Genomic DNA, 20,134 nt, shown 5'->3' with positions numbered 1-20,134 from the left:
TCTCCTTAATATTAGGAGCTAACGACCGGACAACCACTATTAGCTAAAGACAGAGGGGCTTATTTACAAGGCCCTTGCGCCACTTTTGCGTAATTTTTAACATGGGAAAAGTGACACAAAAGTGGCGCAAGGGCCTTGTAAATCTGCCCCAGAGTATCAATTGTGTGGTTTCACTACCCACCACCTTTGACAAAAGTTGGTAAGCGGTGCTACAAGCTGCAAGAAACATGCTGATCCCTTTGCATCCATGAACCACTAACCAGCTGAGCAAAAGGCATATGTAATCAGTAGGACTGAGACAGCTCCTCACCCACCAAAACAACACCAACAGCTTTGTCCTGAAATATAGGGGCATATTATCAAGGGGGTTTATCTCCGCTTTTTTGGCTTTAAAAGCCAAGAAAGCGGAGATAAAATTATCTCCCTATTACCTAGCTGTCGCTAACACCAGTTAGCGACAGCTAGTAGGAGATAGCGACCATCTTGGGCCCCGCTTTGTATGTCAGTGAAATTTATCACTAATGACATGCAAAGTGGGCGTGCCAAGATGTTAGCGACTGGAAACAGTCGCTAACATCGCTATCTCCTATTACCAACTTTTGGAGATATTTGCGCTAAGAGCGATTATCTCCAAAAGCTAACACCTGCCCCTGAGCAGTTCTTAGCCATGTTATCCAATGGTAGGTGGATAACATGGCTAAGAGCATTAGCTCGGTAATGCATGAATATCCCTGACTTTTCAGCGATATTCATGCATTTCGGCCGATTTTTATCGCTTAGGAGATAAACCTTGATAATAGCAAGGTTCCTAAGCGATAAAAATCGCTGCAGCTCGGCGATAAAACTATTGCCGCTAAGCCAACATAGCGATAATTATCGCTAGTTGTTGGTAATACGTCTTTTGTACAGTCTTCCAATCTGTGATTTAAGACCCATAGTCTACTTGCTGCGCCCTGTCCCTGTTCGCGCCTTACCTTTGTAACTGTAACCGTGATTATGGAATGCTGCCACGATTCTATGCCTGGTGAAATGTATTGTATCTGGGCTGTATTTCCCCATGCAATAGTGTTAAACTGCTTTTTTGCCCTTTACTAAAAATTAAAAACAAAGGTTTAAAAAATATCATCTTATAGCTCATGTTGTGTTTTTACATGCTTGCTGCATTCCTGAATTGATTGTATGTCATTTTACATCACACTGCAATATTCTTACATGATTGTGTTAAAGGGGGCCTATTGACATTTGACATGGAGGTTCTACATTTGGGAGGCACATTTTGTATCAGGAAAGGTAGGGGCATATTTGCAACAGGCAGCGATAATTATCGCTGACCTTGTATACCTCTATCGCTGGAATATTTTGCCGGGCTAGCATTGTATTAACAACATTTAGCGCCATGGCGATGAATATTCCAGCGATATCGCCCTTTTCCATGGAAGATCGCTGGTTTTTCAGCAGGGTTTCATGTAAAACAGCTATATGCTTGATAATACAACCCTGTGGTCGTATCACATGAATCTACCTCCCATGTTAGGTATGCCTTAGTCAGGGATTTAACAGACGTTAAATTCCTGCGTTAAGGCATACTTAGCGCGATTAAAATAATTGCTTCCCCGCGTTGTAAATATCACGAAGCTGCCATTGCGATATTTACCCATATTGTTTCCACAGACTCGCCTACTTTGCATCTCATTAGTGATGCAAAGTTAGGCGTGCTGGAAACGGGAGCAAAATCAGCAAAACACGCGACAGCGTGTCTTTGCTGATAAGGCGATAAAATTATCGCCGCTTTTCGGCCGCAAAGGCGGCGATAATTCTATATCGCCGCCTTGTTAATATGCCCCTGAGTTCTTCTCTTGAAGTGCAGCATATCCATCAGATATTTAGCGTTTCCATTAGATATTTTGAGAAACACGAGGTTACGCAATGCACATGGCGGTCGGCCTTGATTGTCTACATCAGTTCGGTGAGCCTCAATGAACATCTTCAATAAATAGAACTTTCCTGTAGACAAGTCAACCAGCCACGATGACTTTATTTCTGAGCAACAGAGACAGTTCTCAGGAGGTACATTTATGGTATTGGAAACCCTGATGTAGGAAGTTGATTGCCCAGTTGGGCAAATTCTCCAACCACCATGCAAATCTTGCACCTAAGGAGGCAAGCACTGTTTCTCTAAGGCAGTCTTCTCTACCTCCTCGTAAGGTGGGACTGAAACTGGAGGCAATTTCAGAGAAAGCGTGTTAGGGGTTAGCAGTACCAGCATACACTTACATCAGGAAATCACCCAGACCAATTTTGTTAAATCAAAAGGTATTTTATAATTTAATAAATAAAATAAGGACAAAAGGACAAACCTGAATCGCTCACTGGAAGGTTATAGCTTTTAAAGTGAGAGTTCCATTCCACATGGCTTCTCCATTCTGCATGGACCCTCAATGAAAGTTCCTGCACAGTACTCTCCTGTGGCCAATGGAGGTTTCTTCTCCTCCTGCACTACTCCCAGCTACAGACTGCCTTCAGCTTTCAGTCAGGCCGGAGAGGCTGGATGAGAGTGAGTCGCCTTGTGCAGGGGGTCACAGTTCATAGCTTCCAAAGTTCAGAGCACCAGTGGCAGTGTCTCTGGCTTGCATCTCCACGACAGGCGGAGTCTGTCTGGTCTTTCATACTCTCCCACAACCAGTAGAGAGTACCCTCCACCTCTTTGCCAGCTCCCAGGTCAGTCTTTGGTGTTGACGCCAAAATCCTCGATTTTATCTGGAGGGTCCCATTTCCAGAAACAAATTCACAGTTATAGTAAGTCAGCTTCTCCACTTACTTTCCAGTTCCAAAAATGATTCTTAAGCAAGTCCAGTTCCAGAGTAGACTGGTTACAACTGGTCAACTGGTCCTATTCACAAGAAAAGTCCTTGGATGCTCCTTACAGGTCCAGTTGAGCCGGCTGGGGATCAGCCGACAATGAACCATCTGTAGAACTCAACACAACTGTCTTGGTCGACGCGAGTCACACTCCCACCCACAGTTCAGCAGACTCGGTCCGCTTCCACGACCTGCACCAGACTTCCAGCTGTGGTCCAGTTCCGCCTCTATGGCTTTCAGGTCCTACACAAGCTCTCCCAGCTCACTTCAGAGGGTGTGTTTCTGAGCCTCTCAGGCAAACCACAGGCAGCAGAAGAATGTCTCCACTCTAATCCAACGCTTTGACCTGAAACACCAATTGATATATCACCTAGCAGAGGTGGAGGCACCCTTATTGTAATCCCCACATCCACAATGTACAACAGTCTGTCTCTTATGGCAAAGACCCCACTGAATAAGGGGGGAAAGGGGCACGGGCTGCTTTAAAAAAATAAAATAAAAAAATTTAACTTACCTTGCCGCCGCCGTCGCTGGGTCCCATGCCTTCTCTCCTGCTTGCCTCTGTCCGACTCCAGGCCGGAACAGGAAATAGGCAGCCAGGCTCCCATCCCTAAGCCAATCACAACGCACCATTGGAGCGTTGTGATAGGTCTGAGAGCCGTGACCTGTGCTCAGCCACAGGCTTGAGGGGTGGGCTGGGGTAACACAGCCTGCATGGAGAACAGGGGAGTGCGCATGAATGTTTTGGTCGTCCTGAGAGGGCCGACCAAACAGTCTTTGCGCACAGGATCTACCACTCCTCCCCTGCAGCTCCGCCCGCCCCCTCACGCACAGCTGCAGCAGGAGGGCAAAATAAAATTATAATAACATTCCTTTATTATCATTTTATTTTTTCCTTTCTTTGCTGCTCCTGGGAGTGGTGTGACGCTCCTTCGCCTTAGCAGAGGAGCCACCACTGGTTAGTTCAAGCTTTTTAAAGGTTACACTAGTAAAGTTCAACACCTGGGCCACCCTTTTTTACTTCATTTACATTGGCTCCCTCCCACTAAATACAGAAGCTGGTCTTAAATAAACTGGTTTGGTAATCTCTGATTTTAGGCTTCAATAGAGGACAAGCTGAAAAAAATAATATCTCCCTGCTAGGACGGAAAGATCCCTTCTTCAGTGAGGGATGCACAACCCTATCCTGTGTGCCCCAGCCACATGGATATCTGGATCCGTGGTACTGATTTTTGGTCATGGGTGAATAGGGACCATGCATCTGTGCCATGACCTAGGCCTGTCTCGTGGTAATGCAGTCTTCTCAGGCTGGGAGAGATTGCACCAAGTGCTACCCCCTTAAAGGTAGAGGGCTACAGCCATAATCTGGAGTTATGTTACATCGATTTGTATAGCGCACAAATCACCCGAGAGCGTATCCAGGCGCTTGATCAGATGTGTAGGTGTGAGTTCCGCAAGGTGCTTATACGAAGAGACAGGTCTTCGGCTTCTTACGGAACTCAAGAAGTGAGAAGGGGGCTCTGATGTGTTGAGGGAGGTCTTTCCATGTGTTTGGTACCATGTAGGAGAATGAGCGATCTCCTGTTTTGCTTTTGCGGATGCGGGGAATGTGTGAGAGTGAGGTGGAGCATAGGTGTCTGGTGGGTTGGTGAAAGTTTATGGGGCTGTTCTGATATTTTGGTCATGTGTCATGTAGGGCTCTGTGTGTGTGAGAAGTTTGAATTGACTTCGATTGTGAATGGGTAACTAGTGAAGCTTCTTGAGATGCGGTGCGATGTATGTGCGGCATGGGGGGTCGAGTATGGTTCTTGCAGCTGTGTTCTGGATGGTCTGGAGTCTGTGTAGGAGTTGTTTGAAGATTCTAGTGTACAGAGTGTTGCCGTAGTACAGCAGGACTATGGCAACACACTCTACGCCGGTGAAGAGTGCTTGTGTAACGGTCCTTCTGGTGTTCTGAGGCAACCATTTAAAGATTGTTTGCACCATACGCAGGACATGGAAGCAGGAGGTGCACAATGTGTTGAGTTGAGCCGTCATGTTGAGCTTGTCATCTAGGATGATCCCTAGATTTCTTGCGTGGTCTGTGGGGGTGGGTGTTGATCATAGCTCTGACAGCCATCAGGTAGGAGTACCATGGGGCGGTCTTGTTGCCCTAGACCAGTACTTCTCTCTTATTGCAGTAGAGCTGTAGGCAGTTGGTTCGCATGCAGTCAGCTGCCATGGTCATGCAGTTGGTGAAGCTGGTCCTGGTGGTAGTTGTCTTGTCCGCCAGGCAGAGGATGAGTTGGGTGTCATCAGCATAGGAGATGAAAGTGATGTCTTGAGATCTGATGATGTTGGTGCGCAGTGTCATGTATAGGTTGAAAAGGGTGGGGCTGAGGGACGATCCCTGCAGGACTCCGCATATTAATCTCTTGGACTCTGATGTGAAGGGTGAAAGTTTGACCCTTTGGGTTCTTTCCTTGAGGTAGGAACAGATCCACTTGAGAGCAGATCCTTGTGTGCCACTCCTGTGGAGTCTTCTGATGTGGGGTTTGTGGGAGACAGTGTTAAAGGCAGCGGAGAGGTCAAGTGTCGCTGTTTCTCCTCAGTCCAGGATTACTAGCATGTCATTGTGAGAAGTTGGCCTGATATGCAGTGCTCACTATTCTAGTGATCACTATGTATCAGTCCAAACAACTCTTATTGATGATTGGTTGTAAGTCAACCTTATAGACCAGCTATCCTAGTAGCATGGATACGAGCAGTCTAAGGCTAAGACTCTAGAGGGCGTGTTAAGCCAGCTGTTTTACCATCACATTATCCCTTGAACACCAAGTGAAAGGACACCACACAAGTTGTTATAAAAAATAAAGTATATTTATTTATAACAGGACTACCCTGGCTCTTTATGAGACAGGGAGCTAAGCACACAACAAAACTCTTAAAGAAATACTGAAAGTCGCACAATTTACACAAATGCCCGAGGGGCACGAAAAACCATATACACAAGAAGTGGAATGCGAATTACTAGCAGGTAAGTAACTATTCTCATAGACGTTAGAATCGCTAGGCCTACAATACTAAACACTTAGGTTAGGAGCAGGAGGCCTGTGGACGTCGTGTGCAGAGTGGGAACTCTCACGCGTAAGGCGGGAAAAAGTCTATGGAAGCTAGTAAATGCAAAGTTACTGTTCTCGGGCGAACCCGACTAGGTGGGTCGAAAACAAGGGTGGATCCGAACACTTAGGGTGTTGGACTATGCTGGAGCACCGGAGTACTCAGTTTACCTAGCCCAGGGGCTGCGGCTGCATAGGGTTCAAGTTGCGTCGGAAACCCTCGTTGAAGAACCAGGAGCCTGAAGAAAGAAGTTGCTGGCAGGCGGCCAGTGAAGAAGTTCGTGGAGATCCAAGCCTGGATCAGGGAAGAAGAAGACCTGTAAGCAGAGGGGACCAAGTTCTGAATCACTAGCCAGTGATTAAGTGGGCACCAGAGTGGCACCGGGCGAAGTCACCTCGACCAGGTGAGTGGGCGCTGCTGGGCTCTGCAGTCTCTCGGACCAGGAGGAGTTGTCGGCGACCAGGATGGAGGTGCGAGCTGTCCCACGAAGGTACTTGCTGTCGACGTCGCTGGACCCAGGATTGGGGCAACAAGTCTTGGCAAATTCAAGCCCACGCGGTGGACCTAAAATGGAGTCTGGAGTGGACCAGGAGGGTCCGGGGTGCTCCTCTGTTGGAGGGGAGCAAGGGCCAGTCTGGAGCAACCAGACCAGCAGTGTTTGTCGTCGTGAAGCATCGTAAAAGGGCCACTAGCCAACGGGCAAGTGACCTGGACAACGCGGTGAGCAGCAAAGAGCAGAAGGGCCCCACGCAGATCTCGTGGATGCAAGGGGGCTGTACTTCGGTGCTGGAGCTGCTCAGGGTCGGGGCTTCTCTTACCCCAAAGCACTCGGTCGAGGGTCACTCGGTGGTCGTGCTGGACAAGCGTCGTGCAGTTCTGAAGATGGCCGGTCCCTCGAGGTCTCGTCGCACCCACGGATCACAGCTGGGCTGATGATGTAGGTTGAGGTCAGAGGTGCCAGGGAAGCCGGTTCTCGTCGTGCTGGAGCAGTCTTGATCCGAAGGAGAGACTGGCAACAAACCGCGATGCTTGGTTGGTGCCTGCTGCTGCAGGGTGACTACTCCTTAGTCACAAGGGAGAAATCTTGAGAAGAGTCTTGAGTTCTTCGTGTAGAAGGTCGGTTCAGGATTCAAAGATTGATCTAATTTGGAAGGGGGCCTGCTCCTACCTTTATCCTGAAAAAGGGGGCTGGCACGCGACTAAGTCCTGCCCTATGGGTGGGACCAGGAGGGGGGTGGTTACACCCCTCTCCTTTGGCGGGCTTTCCCCAGCTCAGGGTCTGGTGTGCCCCTGGAACTGGTTCAAGCCGGCCTATGCACAGTGAGCACCGGGGTGCCACTTGCAGTCACCTTCCTCTAAAGCCCTGCCTACCTAGGATACACAAAATCCTGTCTGGGACGGTGCTGGCACCGCCCCTGACAGGAAACCCTTTGTCCTTGCCTCCTGCGCTGGGAGGACTCCCAGCAACAGGAGGGCAGACTTGTGTCTCGGTGGCAGCATCCATTTTGTGGAGCTAAGTCTCTGTCTGACTTTAACCGGGGTTACAGGTTACCAACATGTCGTGTCCCTCTAGAAGGGTGGAATGCTAACCCCGTCGCCAGAATTGGCGAGGGGTTAGTATTCCAATTCGTATGACACCTTACTCGACATGTTTTGATAAAGCGATACCAGAGTTGGCATATAACCGCGAGGATTATAATGCACTTAAGAGTATATGGTATGCGATATCATGGAAACGGCTAAGGGATAGATCCCGAAAGCCGCAGATAGGCTCAGCTCATGCCAGAGCACCATCTCACACGATTCCAAGCACTCTGCCTTCAGGATTGTCAAGGCCTGCCATAGGAGTGACTGATAGGAGATCTGTGTGCCCATTTAGGTTTAGATATAGGTATACTATATCTAAAGCAAAGGGTGAGTACACCACTTTGCCCCAGCTGTCAAGCAGCTAGTTGTGTCTGTTTGGTTAGTCAGCCCAGGGGTGGCATAATACATGCTGCAGCCCCTGGGAGACTTCTGGGTGCACCTCAGCCCTGGGTACAGGGACTTAGAGAGGGCCCAGTGCCAATTCAGTACCTGGGTACAATTTGGAATAGAGAGAACAGCTAGGCTGTGGGTCTGATTAGCAGGCCCACAGCCAGGGAAAGTCGTAAACCAGTGAAACAAAAAGCAAAAATCTGGGTGATCATAGGATTGCAGACCCTACTCTCCTACATGACCCCCCCAAACTTTGGGACAATAAACTAACCTTGACCAGGTGAGTCTTCTTGCTCTAAGTGGAAATACCTGGAGAGCCCATCTGCATTGCCATGATCAGTGCCAGGTCTATGCTCCACTGTAAAATCCATCCCCTGTAGGGAAATGGACCACCTAAGCAGTTTGGGGTTTTCACCCTTCATCTGATTTAGCCACAAGAGGGGCTTATGGTCGGTCTGAATTCTGAAGTGAGTGCCAAACAAGTATGGCCTCAGCTTCTTCAGGGCCCAAACCACAGCAAAGGCCTCCCTCTCAATAGCTGACCAATTTTTCTCTCTGGGGGTCAGCCTTCTGCTAATAAAAGCAATGGGCTGGTCATTACCATCAAAATTCAGTTGAGATAGAACAGCTCCCACACCCAACTCAGAAGCATCTGTTTGGACAATGAATGGCTTGGAGTAGTCTGGACTCTTTAGGATAGGTGCTGTGCACATGGCCTGCTTTAGGTCATTGAATGCCTTTTGACAGCCTGCTGTCCACTGAACTTTCTTTGGCATCTTTTTACTTGTCAGGTCATTAAGGGGGGTCACAATGGACCCATAATTTCTGACAAATTTCCTATAGTAACCAGTCAGGCCCAAGAAAGCTCGAACCTGAGTCTGGGTGGTTGGAGGAGCCCAGTCCTTGATGGCCTGTATCTTGCTCTCCAATGGCTGAACCTGGCCTCCACCTACAAGGTGGCCCAGGTATACAACATGTGTCTGCCCTATCTGGCACTTAGTGCCTTGATAGTGAGGCCTGCCTTTTGCAGTGCCTCTAACACTTTCCTCAGGTGGACCAGGTGATCCTCCCAGGTGGAGCTAAAGACAGCAATATCGTCAAGATAAGCTGCACAGAAGTCATCCAACCCAGTGAGGACTTGATTCACCAACCTTTGGAAGGTGGCAGGTGCATTCTTCAAACCAAAGGGCATTACCACAAACTGATAATGCCCACCAGGGGTAGAAAATGCTGTCTTGGGTTTGGCCTCCTCAGCTAACCTGATTTGCCAATACCCAGCTGTCAGGTCAAATGTACTTAAGTAGTTGGCAGAAGCCAATCTATCAATAAGTTCATCTGCTCTTGGTATTGGGTGGGCATCAGTCTTAGTGACTGCATTGAGGCCTCTGTAGTCTACGCAAAACCTCATCTCTTTCTTACCACCCTGGGTGTGAGGCTTTGGCACTAGAACTACTGGGCTAGCCCAAGGGCTATCTGAGGGCTCAATGACTCCCAGCTCCAACATTTTCTGCACTTCAGTCTTGATGCAGTCTCTGACATGATCAGGCTGTCTGTAGATTTTACTCTTGACAGGCAGACTGTCTCCAGTGTCAACTTCATGGGTACACCAATCAGTTTGGCTGGGTGTCAGAGAGAACATATGTCTAAAGGATTGCAGAACTTGTCTACAATCCTGTTGCTGATGTTCAGAGAGGCTGCCACAAAAGACAACACCATCTACTGATCCATCATCAGGATTCTGAGTGAGCAGGTCTGGGAGAGGGTCACTCTCTTCCTCCTGTCCCTCATCTGTGGCCATGAGCAAGCCCATGTCCTTCCTGTTGACATATGCCTTGAGCCTGTTTACATGGAGCACCCTGAGGGGGCTCCTGGGAGTTCCAAGGTCCACCAGGTAGGTGACCTCTCCCTTTTGCTCAACAATTGTGTGGGGCCCAGACCATTTGTCTTTGAGTGCTGCTGGGGCCACTGGCTCCAGCACCCACACCTTCTGTCCAGGCTTGTACACAGTCAGGACAGCCTTTTGGTCATGCCAAGCTTTTTGGAGTTCTTAGCTGGCCTCAAGGTTTTTAGATGCCTTTTCCATATACTCAGCCATCCTGGAGCGGAGACCAAGTACATAGTCCACAATGTTTGTTCCAGGCTTTTTAAGAGGTCTCTCCCATCCTTCCTTTACCAAACAAAGGGGTCCTCTTACAGGATGCCCAAACAGCAGCTCAAAAGGGCTGTAGCCAACCCCCCTTCTGTGGGACCTCTCTGTAAGCAAACAAGAGGCAGGGGATCAGGATATCCCATCTTCTCCTAAGAGGTTCAGGTAATCCATGAATCATCCCTTTCAGGGTCCTGTTAAATCTTTCAACAAGCCCACTGCACTGTGGGTGATAGGGTGTGGTGAACTTGTAGTTAACACCACATTCCTTCCACATTGCAGTCAGATATCCTGACATGAAGTTTGCACCTCTGTCAGAGACGACCTCCTTAGGGAAACCCACTCTGGAGAACACTCCAATTAGGGCTCTTGCCACTACAGGTGCTGTAGTGGTCCAAAGTGGTATAGCTTCAGGATACCTGGAGGCATGATCCACCACCACCAGTATAAACTTGTGCCCTGATGCTGTCTGGGGTTCCATTGGACCAACAATGTCAATCCCCACTCTCTCAAAGGGTACCCCCACCACAGGTAGTGGTATGAGGGGGGCCTTTGTTTGACCACCTGATTTGCCACTGGCTTGGCAGGTGTCACAGGAGCGACAAAACTCCTTGGTATCTTCATTCATGTGGGGCCAGTGAAAGTGTGAGACAAGCCTGTCCCACGTCTTTGTCTGACCTAAGTGACCTGCAAGGGGAATTTCATGGGCCAAGGTAAGAAGGAAACCTCTCTGAGACAAGGGGATAACCAGCCTCCTGGTCATACCAGGCTTGGGGTCTCTTGACTCAGTGTACAGGAGTCCATCATCCCAGTATACCTTGTGGGTACCTGTGGCATTCCCTGCAGCCTCAGCAGCAGCCTGCTGTCTGAGGGGTTCAAGGGAGGGACAGTCTAACTGTGCCTTCCCCAGGTCTTCCCTGGAGGGTCCCCCTGAGCCCAGAAACTCAACCTGATCAGGTTCAAGCTCTTTAGGCTCAGTTTCCCTCAGTTCCTGGAGATCAGCTTCCTCAGAGGCTTGATCCTCAACCTGGGGCAAGGGGGAAGGCAATGCCTTAACCCTACTGCTCCTCTTCTTGGAAGGTGTCTGGTCCATTATTCCAGGATCCAGCACCTGTTCAGTGGGGCATCTTTTGGCCTGTGACCTAGTCACAGCAAGGACATGTGCTGGCAAGCCTAACATTTCCATGTGAGTCCTCTGCTCCACTTCTGACCATAGGGATGTTTCCAAATCATTGCCCAACAAACAATCAATTGGGAGGTCTGAACTAACCACAACTTTCTTTTGGCCACTTACCCCTCCCCAGGAGAAACTAACAATTGCCATACTATGGTTGGTAGTGACATTGCTAGCATTGGTCACTAGGTAGTCTGTACCTAGCATGATCTGTCCGGGGTCCGCAAAGTTAGGTGTCACCATTGTGACACTGGCACAAGTGTCCCTGTAGGCCTGAGCCATTTTTCCATTTATCAAAGGTGTCTGCCTGTATTTGCCCAAAGTATTGGGACTTGTGTCAGGGGATATATCCACATCCCCTGTACAGACAAGGACAGCCTGAGTGAGTGTGCCAACTAAGTTGTCAGACCCCTCAGTTCCCAAGGTTAACCCAACTAATGCCTTGGGAGGTGCACTACCACTACTGGCTGTACTTGGGGGTGCAGTTGCCTTAGGGGCTGTAGTGGTAGGAGTTTGCCCTCCTCTTTTGGTGCACTCACTAAACCAGTGAGACTTACTTTTACAGTACTGGCACCACCTTTTTGACTGGCCTTCTGGAGTCTTCTTTTTCTGCTGTGAAGCCTGACCCCCACCCTCTTTGGTTTGTTGGGGACCTGTTGAAGACTTCTGGTCATTTTGTTCACTTTTGTTATTACCCTTCTGGTCTGCTTTCTTCTGACCACCCTGGTTCTGAGTCTGGTTCTGCTTGATCCTTGTTCTGACCCATTTGTCTGCCTTCTTTCCCAATTCTTGGGGAGAGGTCAGATCTGAATCAACAAGGTGCTGGTGCAACAACTGGTTCTGACAGTTATTTAAAATCTGTTCTCTCATTATAAGATTATACAATCCTGTGTAATCTGTAACCTTGCTACCCAGCAACCAGCCCTCCAAAGCCTTAGTGGCACAATCCACAAAGTCAGACCAGTCCTGAGACTGAGTTTTCTGGGTGTCTCTGAACAGCAACCTGTACTGCTCAGTTGTTAAGCCAAACCCATCAACCAGTGTATTTTTCAGTACCTGGTAATTGTTAGCATCCTCAACTCTAGTAGTGAGGAGCTTATCTCTACCTTTACCATCAAAGGAGAGCCACAGTATAGCTGCCCACTGACTCTGGGGAATGCACTGCACAGTGCAGGCCCTCCCCAAAGCAGCCATCCATTTCTCGATGTCATCCCCTTGTTTAAAGGGAGGCACTATCTTTGTCAGGTGTTTAGTATCTAAACCCTTCTCTTTATCTCTTGGGAGATTGCTGCCACCAGTGGGAACTATCCCACTCATCTGCTGCTCTCTAGCAAAGGCAAGCTTTTCTCTGGCCAGGGCAAGTTCTTCCCTTTCAATCCTCAGAGTAGCCTGTCTCATTCTGGCTTCATGCTCCATTCTCTGAGGGGAAGTCCATCTCCTCTGGGGAGAGTTCCTTCTCCTCTGAGAAGAGGCATTAGAGTGCAGAGATCTATTGGAGTCCCTAGAAGGAGATCTATCTCTCCTAACTCCAATGTTAGGCCTGATCAGGGTCAGTACTGGGGGGCCCCCAGCTCCTTTCCCAAGCAGGTCTAAGTTGGCCCTAGTGAGTCTGCTGACTAGTTCAGGCCTGTCTGCCTCATCCCCAGAGAGTTCCTCTTGATCCTCCTCCCCAACTGCATTTTCAGTGTCAAGGAGGTCTGGATCACCACGAGTACCCTCTAAGGCTGGCATATTCCCATCTGCCTGGGATGCTTTCCTAGCATCATAAGTCTCTAAGAGACCTATCAGAAAGGGAATGGTGGGGTTAGACCCCTGTTTCAGTTTCCTGGAGGTACACACTTGTCTCATCTCCTGGAAACTGAGAGCTGCATATCTTGAGATGACCTGTGGAGGGTCAATCACCACAAGGGGGGTCTCAGTAGACTCTCCCTGGGTAGACATGCTTTTCTAGTGAGATGTAAGTGGTGCACTTACCTACACTATATGTTTACCTACTGATCCCTTGCTAGAGTTGTAGTTTAGGGTGTGCTAGGCCCTAGGAGCTACAACAGCTGGTTCAGTAGAACTCAGAGTATTCTAAGCTAAGTTATATGTACCTCAGTACTTATGTGATCTTTCAAATGATATTCTTAGGATACGTGTGGTAAAACAACAGCAAGCTCAAATCCCAACCGCTGCTCACCAATGTGAGAAGTTGGCCTGATATGCAGTGCTCACTATTCTAGTGATCACTATGTATCAGTCCAAACAACCCTTATTGATGATTGGTTGTAAGTCAACCTTATAGACCAGCTATCCTAGTAGCATGGATACGAGCAGTCTAAGGCTAAGACTCTAGAGGGCGTGTTAAGCCAGCTGTTTTACCATCACATTATCCCTTGAACACAGAGTGAAAGGACACCACACAAGTTGTTATCAAAAATAAAGTATATTTATTTATAACAGGACTACCCTGGCTCTTTATGAGACAGGGAGCTAAGCACACAACAAAACTCTTAAAGAAATACTGAAAGTCGCACAATTTACACAAATGCCCGAGGGGCACGAAAAACCATATACACAAGAAGTGGAATGCAAATTACTAGCAGGTAAGTAACTATTCTCATAGACGTTAGAATCGCTAGGCCTACAATACTAAACACTTAGGTTAGGAGCAGGAGGCCTGTGGACGTCGTGTGCAGAGTGGGAACTCTCATGCGTAAGGCGGGAAAAAGTCTATGGAAGCTAGTAAATGCAAAGTTACTGTTCTCGGGTGAACCCGACTAGGTGGGTCGAAAACAAGGGTAGATCCGAACACTTAGGGTGTTGGACTATGCTGGAGCACCGGAGTACTCAGTTTACCTAGCCCAGGGGCTGCGACTGCATAGGGTTCAAGTTGCGTCGGAAACCCTCGTTGAAGAACCAGGAGCCTGAAGAAAGAAGTTGCTGGCAGGCGGCCAGTGAAGAAGTTCGTGGAGATCCAAGCCTGGATCAGGGAAGAAGAAGACCTGTAAGCAGAGGGGACCAAGTTCTGAATCACTAGCCAGTGATTAAGTGGGCACCAGAGTGGCACCGGGCGAAGTCACCTCGACCAGGTGAGTGGGCGCTGCTGGGCTCTGCAGTCTCTCGGACCAGGAGGCGTTGTCGGCGACCAGGATGGAGGTGCGAGCTGTCCCACGAAGGTACTTGCTGTCGACGTCGCTGGACCCAGGATTGGGGCAACAAGTCTTGGCAAATTCAAGCCCACGCGGTGGACCTAAAATGGAGTCTGGAGTGGACCAGGAGGGTCCGGGGTGCTCCTCTGTTGGAGGGGAGCAAGGGCCAGTCTGGAGCAACCAGACCAGCAGTGTTTGTCGTCGTGAAGCGTCGTAAAAGGGCCACTAGCCAACGGGCAAGTGACCTGGACAACGCGGTGAGCAGCAAAGAGCAGAAGGGCCCCACGCAGATCTCGTGGATGCAAGGGGGCTGTACTTCGGTGCTGGAGCTGCTCAGGGTCGGGGCTTCTCTTACCCCAAAGCACTCGGTCGAGGGTCACTCGGTGGTCGTGCTGGACAAGCGTCGTGCAGTTCTGAAGATGGCCGGTCCCTCGAGGTCTCGTCGCACCCACGGATCACAGCTGGGCAGATGATGTAGGTTGAGGTCAGAGGTGCCAGGGAAGCCGGTTCTCGTCGTGCTGGAGCAGTCTTGATCCGAAGGAGAGACTGGCAACAAACCGCGATGCTTGGTTGGTGCCTGCTGCTGCAGGGTGACTACTCCTTAGTCACAAGGGAGAAATCTTGAGAAGAGTCTTGAGTTCTTCGTGTAGAAGGTCGGTTCAGGATTCAAAGATTGATCTAATTTGGAAGGGGGCCTGCTCCTACCTTTATCCTGAAAAAGGGGGCTGGCACGCGACTAAGTCCTGCCCTATGGGTGGGACCAGGAGGGGGGTGGTTACACCCCTCTCCTTTGGCGGGCTTTCCCCAGCTCAGGGTCTGGTGTGCCCCTGGAACTGGTTCAAGCCGGCCTATGCACAGTGAGCACTGGGGTGCCACTTGCAGTCACCTTCCTCTAAAGCCCTGCCTTCCTAGGATACACAAAATCCTGTCTGGGACGGTGCTGGCACCGCCCCTGACAGGAAACCCTTTGTCCTTGCCTCCTGCGCTGGGAGGACTCCCAGCAACAGGAGGGTAGACTTGTGTCTCGGTGGCAGCATCCATTTTGTGGAGCTAAGGCTCTGTCTGACTTTAACCGGGGTTACAGGTTACCAACATGTCGTGTCCCTCTAGAAGGGTGGAATGCTAACCCCGTCGCCAGAATTGGCGAGGGGTTAGTATTCCAATTCGTATGACACCTTACTCGACATGTTTTTATAAAGCGATACCAGAGTTGGCATATAACCGCGAGGATTATAATGCACTTAAGAGTATATGGTATGCGATATCATGGAAACGGCTAAGGGATAGATCCCGAAAGCCGCAGATAGGCTCAGCTCATGCCAGAGCACCATCTCACACGATTCCAAGCACTCTGCCTTCAGGATTGTCAAGGCCTGCCATAGGAGTGACTGATAGGAGATCTGTGTGCCCATTTAGGTTTAGATATAGGTATACTATATCTAAAGCAAAGGGTGAGTACACCACTTTGCCCCAGCTGTCAAGCAGCTAGTTGTGTCTGTTTGGTTAGTCAGCCCAGGGGTGGCATAATACATGCTGCAGCCCCTGGGAGACTTCTGGTTGCACCTCAGCCCTGGGTACAGGGACTTAGAGAGGGCCCAGTGCCAATTCAGTACCTGGGTACAATTTGGAATAGAGAGAACAGCTAGGCTGTGGGTCTGATTAGCAGGCCCACAGCCAGGGAAAGTCGTAAACCAGTGAAACAAAAAGCAAAAATCTGGGTGATCATAGGATTGCAGACCCTACTCTCCTACATGACCCCCCCAAACTTTGGGACAATAAACTAACCTTGACCAGGTGAGTCTTCTTGCTCTAAGTGGAAATACCTGGAGAGCCCATCTGCATTGCCATGATCAGTGCCAGGTCTATGCTCCACTGTAAAATCCATCCCCTGTAGGGAAATGGACCACCTAAGCAGTTTGGGGTTTTCACCCTTCATCTGATTTAGCCACAAGAGGGGCTTATGGTCGGTCTGAATTCTGAAGCGAGTGCCAAACAAGTATGGCCTCAGCTTCTTCAGGGCCCAAACCACAGCAAAGGCCTCCCTCTCAATAGCTGACCAATTTTTCTCTCTGGGGGTCAGCCTTCTGCTAATAAAAGCAATGGGCTGGTCATTACCATCAAAATTCAGTTGAGATAGAACAGCTCCCACACCCAACTCAGAAGCATCTGTTTGGACAATGAATGGCTTGGAGTAGTCTGGACTCTTTAGGATAGGTGCTGTGCACATGGCCTGCTTTAGGTCATTGAATGCCTTTTGACAGCCTGCTGTCCACTGAACTTTCTTTGGCATCTTTTTACTTGTCAGGTCATTAAGGGGGGTCACAATGGACCCATAATTTCTGACAAATTTCCTATAGTAACCAGTCAGGCCCAAGAAAGCTCGAACCTGAGTCTGGGTGGTTGGAGGAGCCCAGTCCTTGATGGCCTGTATCTTGCTCTCCAATGGCTGAACCTGGCCTCCACCTACAAGGTGGCCCAGGTATACAACCTGTGTCTGCCCTATCTGGCACTTAGTGCCTTGATAGTGAGGCCTGCCTTTTGCAGTGCCTCTAACACTTTCCTCAGGTGGACCAGGTGATCCTCCCAGGTGGAGCTAAAGACAGCAATATCGTCAAGATAAGCTGCACAGAAGTCATCCAACCCAGTGAGGACTTGATTCACCAACCTTTGGAAGGTGGCAGGTGCATTCTTCAAACCAAAGGGCATTACCACAAACTGATAATGCCCACCAGGGGTAGAAAATGCTGTCTTGGGTTTGGCCTCCTCAGCTAACCTGATTTGCCAATACCCAGCTGTCAGGTCAAATGTACTTAAGTAGTTGGCAGAAGCCAATCTATCAATAAGTTCATCTGCTCTTGGTATTGGGTGGGCATCAGTCTTAGTGACTGCATTGAGGCCTCTGTAGTCTACGCAAAACCTCATCTCTTTCTTACCACCCTGGGTGTGAGGCTTTGGCACTAGAACTACTGGGCTAGCCCAAGGGCTATCTGAGGGCTCAATGACTCCCAGCTCCAACATTTTCTGCACTTCAGTCTTGATGCAGTCTCTGACATGATCAGGCTGTCTGTAGATTTTACTCTTGACAGGCAGACTGTCTCCAGTGTCAACTTCATGGGTACACCAATCAGTTTGGCTGGGTGTCAGAGAGAACATATGTCTAAAGGATTGCAGAACTTGTCTACAATCCTGTTGCTGATGTTCAGAGAGGCTGCCACAAAAGACAACACCATCTACTGATCCATCATCAGGATTCTGAGTGAGCAGGTCTGGGAGAGGGTCACTCTATTCCTCCTGTCCCTCATCTGTGGCCATGAGCAAGCCCATGTCCTTCCTGTTGACATATGCCTTGAGCCTGTTTACATGGAGCACCCTGAGGGGGCTCCTGGGAGTTCCAAGGTCCACCAGGTAGGTGACCTCTCCCTTTTGCTCAACAATTGTGTGGGGCCCAGACCATTTGTCTTTGAGTGCTGCTGGGGCCACTGGCTCCAGCACCCACACCTTCTGTCCAGGATTGTACACAGTCAGGACAGCCTTTTGGTCATGCCAAGCTTTTTGGAGTTCTTGGCTGGCCTCAAGGTTTTTAGATGCCTTTTCCATATACTCAGCCATCCTGGAGCGGAGACCAAGTACATAGTCCACAATGTTTGTTCCAGGCTTTTTAAGAGGTCTCTCCCATCCTTCCTTTACCAAACAAAGGGGTCCTCTTACAGGATGCCCAAACAGTAGCTCAAAAGGGCTGTAGCCAACCCCCCTTCTGTGGGACCTCCCTGTAAGCAAACAAGAGGCAGGGGATCAGGATATCCCATCTTCTCCTAAGAGGTTCAGGTAATCCATGAATCATCCCTTTCAGGGTCCTGTTAAATCTTTCAACAAGCCCACTGCACTGTGGGTGATAGGGTGTGGTGAACTTGTAGTTAACACCACATTCCTTCCACATTGCAGTCAGATATCCTGACATGAAGTTTGCACCTCTGTCAGAGACGACCTCCTTAGGGAAACCCACTCTGGAGAACACTCCAATTAGGGCTCTTGCCACTACAGGTGCTGTAGTGGTCCTAAGTGGTATAGCTTCAGGATACCTGGTGGCATGATCCACCACCACCAGTATAAACTTGTGCCCTGATGCTGTCTGGGGTTCCATTGGACCAACAATGTCAATCCCCACTCTCTCAAAGGGTACCCCCACCACAGGTAGTGGTATGAGGGGGGCCTTTGTTTGACCACCTGATTTGCCACTGGCTTGGCAGGTGTCACAGGAGCGACAAAACTCCTTGGTATCTTCATTCATGTGGGGCCAGTGAAAGTGTGAGACAAGCCTGTCCCACGTCTTTGTCTGACCTAAGTGACCTGCAAGGGGAATTTCATGGGCCAAGGTAAGAAGGAAACCTCTCTGAGACAAGGGGATAACCAGCCTCCTGGTCATACCAGGCTTGGGGTCTCTTGACTCAGTGTACAGGAGTCCATCATCCCAGTATACCTTGTGGGTACCTGTGGCATTCCCTGCAGCCTCAGCAGCAGCCTGCTGTCTGAGGGGTTCAAGGGAGGGACAGTCTAACTGTGCCTTCCCCAGGTCTTCCCTGGAGGGTCCCCCTGAGCCCAGAAACTCAACCTGATCAGGTTCAAGCTCTTTAGGCTCAGTTTCCCTCAGTTCCTGGAGATCAGCTTCCTCAGAGGCTTGATCCTCAACCTGGGGCAAGGGGGAAGGCAATGCCTTAACCCTACTGCTCCTCTTCTTGGAAGGTGTCTGGTCCATTATTCCAGGATCCAGCACCTGTTCAGTGGGGCATCTTTTGGCCTGTGACCTAGTCACAGCAAGGACATGTGCTGGCAAGCCTAACATTTCCATGTGAGTCCTCTGCTCCACTTCTGACCATAGGGATGTTTCCAAATCATTGCCCAACAAACAATCAACTGGGAGGTCTGAACTAACCACAACTTTCTTTTGGCCACTTACCCCTCCCCAGGAGAAACTAACAATTGCCATACTATGGTTGGTAGTGACATTGCTAGCATTGGTCACTAGGTAGTCTGTACCTAGCATGATCTGTCCGGGGTCCGCAAAGTTAGGTGTCACCATTGTGACACTGGCACAAGTGTCCCTGTAGGCCTGAGCCATTTTTCCATTTATCAAAGGTGTCTGCCTGTATTTGCCCAAAGTATTGGGACTTGTGTCAGGGGATATATCCACATCCCCTGTACAGACAAGGACAGCCTGAGTGAGTGTGCCAACTAAGTTGTCAGACCCCTCAGTTCCCAAGGTTAACCCAACTAATGCCTTGGGAGGTGCACTACCACTACTGGCTGTACTTGGGGGTGCAGTTGCCTTAGGGGCTGTAGTGGTAGGAGTTTGCCCTCCTCTTTTGGTGCACTCACTAAACCAGTGAGACTTACTTTTACAGTACTAGCACCACCTTTTTGACTGGCCTTCTGGAGTCTTCTTTTTCTGCTGTGAAGCCTGACCCCCACCCTCTTTGGTTTGTTGGGGACCTGTTGAAGACTTCTGGTAATGTTGTTCACTTTTGTTATTACCCTTCTGGTCTGCTTTCTTCTGACCACCCTGGTTCTGAGTCTGGTTCTGCTTGATCCTTGTTCTGACCCATTTGTCTGCCTTCTTTCCCAATTCTTGGGGAGAGGTCAGATCTGAATCAACAAGGTGCTGGTGCAACAACTGGTTCTGACAGTTATTTAAAATCTGTTCTCTCATTATAAGATTATACAATCCTGTGTAATCTGTAACCTTGCTAC

Source organism: Lissotriton helveticus, chromosome 11 (genome assembly GCF_964261635.1).
Source record: "Lissotriton helveticus chromosome 11, aLisHel1.1, whole genome shotgun sequence".
Lineage (NCBI taxonomy): Eukaryota > Metazoa > Chordata > Amphibia > Caudata > Salamandridae > Lissotriton > Lissotriton helveticus.
This window is presented reverse-complemented; position numbering follows the sequence as displayed.